The sequence below is a fragment of the Echinops telfairi genome, unplaced genomic scaffold, assembly GCF_000313985.2.
Source record: "Echinops telfairi isolate 266 unplaced genomic scaffold, ASM31398v2 ScPeMD7_7467;HRSCAF=8505_1, whole genome shotgun sequence".
Classification (NCBI taxonomy): domain Eukaryota; kingdom Metazoa; phylum Chordata; class Mammalia; order Afrosoricida; family Tenrecidae; genus Echinops; species Echinops telfairi.
The window spans coordinates 38,396,478-38,401,391 of NW_022111368.1; the positions used below are offsets into that span (position 1 = coordinate 38,396,478).

Sequence of the window (4,914 nt, forward strand, 5' to 3'; positions counted from 1 at the left end):
CACTACCACCACCACCACCACCACGGCCGCCACCAGCACTATCACCAAGGACAGGCATGCTCTGCTTTATAACAATTTACTTAAGGAGCTTCATTTTCACTTTTTCACCTGTTCCTTGCTAAATAAATAAGATCTAAAAGGGATTTTCACTTTTATGAGTAAAAGGGAAAGTGAAACTAGCATTGTAAATTGATTTGCAGTGAACCCTTACAAAGGCCGCGTATACCTTGAGCAGGAAGAATGATATTCCCACAATCCGTCAGTAGGAAGTAGACTGGCCCTTCAGCATCAAGTTCCCACACCATGGATCGTGCTGTTTCAGGTCATACATGTTATCTGGTACCGTTTGGCAGATTTTTTTTTTTTTGTCTCAGAATTCTCAAAACATTTTGCCATCTAAGTTAGTGGTAGTTGCTTCTTTCCCCACACATCATTTCTGCTTCCAGATTCCTAGAAATGCTCTGCTTTCACACAGCAGGGGGACCGTGTATCTACCAGTTTGAATTTGCAGTAGATTGAACATGAAGCCTACATTTTTGTTTCCATAAACATAAGATAGTGTGTCCAAGCAAATGCAGTTGGGTCAACTTTTTCTATTTCATATGTTAGTTTCAAAATGATAGTCAAAAACAGAATCCTATCATAAATCTCAAATGTTGCATCTAAAAATCTATTATTCTTAAGGTATTTTCTAAAGGAAGAAATGGTTTTTGAAAAGTATTTTTAATACAAGATCTAAAATGAAAGGACTCTAACTCAGTTCATCAGTTACATTTATTGGGATATTTACATGATCTAATTACTTTTCCTGAAGGGTGTCTTCAAGTGATGTGGGTCATCAACTGACCTTCTGTAACTTCCCACAGGGTAAAGAGAATGAAACTCATCACCCATCCAAGGCCGGTTACTATGAGGCAGAGTTCTCGTAGACTTCTACCTTCTGTTCTTCTCCCCCATCCTGATACCAACCATCCTTCCCATTGTACGCTCCCCAGCTCTGGCAGGTTTGATGACCCATCACAATGGACACACTGGGCTAACCTACCGTACTCATGATTATGAGGTTGATTAAGAACGTTATCAGGTTATACTTACTTGGCAGGGGGGATGCCATGATCTCGGGGACGGTTTTCCCGGGGCAAGGCTTATTCATTGCACTCCAGGTGTGCTGACCCCCACAATTTCCCCAGGTGTGGGAGGTTCGACTGCATGATTTGTGGTGGTGGGGGACTGCGTTCGCTCTCTCCCCTGGAAAAAAAAAGGAAGCTATCCGGTTACCTTCAGGAGCAGAAATGTTATGAATAAAATTATTTGCTCACCAGTATTTCTTCGCAGCTATACCCACAAGGATACCTCTCTCTCGTACTTGGCCTTTCAGTCAAGAAGCATCTGGGCCTCTGCCCAGGTTAGGCAAGTGTTACAAAGCTCCTTTAGTATTGCTGATACAGTCCCCCAAAGGCCCACCTGGCTGCCGTAGGTCTCTTCCTGAAGGCATACAGTTCTAGCACCTGGAATCTGCAAACATATCTCACATTTAAGTGCCTACAGGCACCCCACTCTGGAAATGAGCCTCTTACATGCAGAAATTAAGTTTTATTTGCTCTGATGGCCAAAATACTCACTTCTCTGGTGTGTGCTCTGGATCTTGGTTCCATGGCCTTTGCGGATGTTGCTACTTTGATTTTCTTCTTGTATCACAGCTCTGTCTCCTCATTTAAGGAACTAAAGTGTTCAGCACTCTTTAGGTCCAGAGGATACGCTCCACATCTGTCTCTTCTTCTTGATGGCAGCAACATTCCCCTATCCTGAATATGAGATGGCTCATTTTTATTCCTGGCAGGGTCACAGAATCAACCAGTCCCAACATTAGAATCTCATGCATCCTGTGTGCGTGCTTCCACTAGTCATTTGGTGAGAGTTACAAAGACAATGGCTAAAACAGTTATGCCAAAAAACTCACCCTCACTTTTGTAAACATTGTTCATTTCATACAAGAAAGATTAACCTCCCCTTCTTTCATATGTGCATAGGTATATAGCCCTGGACTTCTGGTAGGCCCCAGACCATCCAGATAGCATCCTCCCTTTTATTTCTCCCAAATCTGGGATTCCTACTTTTAACTCAGGACAAACAGGTGGCAGCTACCGGCCCCTTTGAATGAAGAGGACATTTTGGACATTGTGAGTGCTTAGAAAATGAGCAGCTATTCTCTGCTTAAAATACAAAACAAAACCATCAAACAAATATGTAAAATAACACTAGCCTCTAATTTGAATGAATGTCAGTAATGTTATTTTTGGCGGGGAATGTCAGTAATGTGATTTTTGGCCGGTGAATTTGGGAAAATATGCTATGAAAGAGGTGATTCTGAAGGCGTTTATAGAATTTTTTGAATAGGCAAATTGGAAATGGCCAACTTTTTGCAGTAGTAGCATTTCTTGGAAAGCTCCTTGCAGTGTGGATACAACCCTTCCAATGGATATGATAAATATTCACTGGGTAGGATTGGATAATAAGAAAAGATCTGAAAGTTTGAACTTTCCAAACATTCAATACAGGAGAGAGATAAGCAGAATTCACATTTTCTCCATTCCCTCCTCCTTCCTTTTCTCCCTCCCTGCCTAACTTTCAGGCTTTCTCTTACTTTCCCTTCTCCCTGGGAAAGGCTGAGGTACAGGGAGAGATGCTGTTGCTGTTGGGTTCTGGGGAGTCAGGTCTTATTCACAGCAATCCTGTGCGCAGCAGGGTGAAGCACAGCCCAGGCCTCCCCGCGCTCCAATTGTCGCCGTGCTTGGTATCATGGTGCATTCACAGTGTCAGTTCATCTCCTCGAGGGTCTTCCCCCCTTTTCACTGATGCTCTGCTTTACCAAGCATGATCTTCGTCGCCAGGGATGGATATATCCTGACAACATGTCCAAAGTATTTGAGACAAAGATCTCACCATCCTTGATTCTAAGGAGCATTCTGACTACTTTTACACAGACTTATTTGCTTGTCTTTGTTGTCCATGGTACTTTCAATATTTTTACCAGCAATATAATTCAAATGCCTCAATTCTTCTGCTATTTTCCTCATTTAATGTCCCACCTTCATTTGCATAGTAGGTGATTGAAAAGACCATTATTTGTGTCAGGCATACCTTATTCCTCAAAGGAATATTATTGTTCCTCAAGACTTTAAATTGGTTTTGTGTAGCAGATTTGCCCAGTGCACTAGACTGTTTGATTTCTGGAATCTTTCTTCCATGAAGCAGGAGCCCGTGTGGCACAGTGGGTTTCGAGTTGGTCTGCTAACCACAGGTCAAGAGGCGAAAACCACCAGATGCTCCTCCTCCAAAGAGTTCAAAATCTCAGCGACCCAGAGGGAGAGGTCTCCCGGCTCCTAGAGGGTAACTATGAGTCTGCTCCATTTGATGGAAGTGCATGTGTGTGTGTGTAAGAGAGATACACAGAGACAGAGAGCTTCCATTAACATTAACAATGTTCAAATTTAAGAACATCAGATTTATGAATATTAATGAAATAAAATCCTTGGGGATTTTGATATTTTCTCTTTTTAGCATTAAGTTGTCTATTTGTCCACTTGTGGGGATTTGGTTTTCTTTACATGGAATCATAATCCAGAATGAAGGTTGAGGTCCTTGATCTTCATCAGCAAGGGCTTCACGTCCTCCTTGCTTTCAGCAAGAAAGATTGTGTCATCTGCATGCTGCAAATTGTTACTAAATTTCCCACAGTCCTGATGCTGCAATCTCCTTCGTGCAGTCTGATTTCTCAGAGTACGTGTTAGTATGTAGATTGAATAAGCACCACTAAAGGATACAACCCTGGCACATATCTTTCATCCACTGGTCCATGCACCCGTTCTGCATGAGTTTAATGGGGTGTACAGGAATACTGGGAATACTTGCTCTTCTCGTGTAATTATATGTCTAGAAATTGATAAATAAAAACCTAATATCCTGTGTAAATTTTCTATAAAATAAAAAAGTATGTATTTTGAATGTTGAAAACTGACAGCTGATTATATTATTATGAAAAAATTATCTAGTGGTTTTCAAAGGTAAATTTTCCTTCCTAATTTTTCATAAGATAGAGTACATATCATAATCTAGTCATTTGCATGCTTAAAAAATTGATGTAGCATAGAGAAAAACAAGGTCAGAATGTCAGGTAGCTTTCTTGCTAGTCTTCAGTAGGGAAGCAGTAGGATTTACTGGGGCAAAAATAAGTAATGGCATCAGGGTGATAGTGGAAATATATTGTGCATAATCCTGTGTATTTGTCCTCTTTACTATATTTGAGAAATGAATGCCAATAAAACAGGTTTAACATGATATGTTTGAGATAGGAGAAGTTGGATAGATGTGGTTGCTGGGCTTTAAATTTATTTAACAGGTTATAAACCTTATTAAGTCAACTATGATTTAATATAAAAGGTGATACTTTCATCAGAGCTTGCCCTTTAAAACAAATATTTTTAAATTTAATATCTGAATTAGAACCCATTTTGCATTGGGGTTGGACACATGTATATGTGTGGTAGATTTCTTGAGTAAATAAGTTAATAAAGTAAGTACTAATAAGAGCCCTGGTGCCTTAGTGAATTAAGCATTAGCATGCTACTGGACAGGTCAGTGGCTCAAATTAACCTGCTATACTGAAGGAGAAAGATGGGGCAGTTTGCTTCTAAAAAGATTTAAGGTCCAGAACGTTGGAGTGGTTCGATTCTGTTCTATCGGTTCTCTATGAGCCTTATTCCAGGTGACAAAAAGGCGTACTAAAAACAACTAGGAGTTGGAATAGGCAGTAATGAGTTTTCTGGACATAGACGCTAATTTAGAAGTTATGACTGCTCATGGATCTTATGTAAATTCCTTGAATAACCTAACTTCCTCGTGATATTTCTATCT

General features: G+C 40.4%; 1 non-coding gene across 1 annotated transcript; it reads left to right on the forward strand.

Moving 5' to 3' along the window:
• Positions 1–1,087: 1,087 nt before the first annotated feature.
• On the forward strand, positions 1,088–1,251 carry LOC115873257. Its single transcript, XR_004048310.1, has one exon. It is a non-coding gene; the product is annotated as a U1 spliceosomal RNA (small nuclear RNA).
• The last annotated feature ends 3,663 nt before the right edge of the window (positions 1,252–4,914 follow it).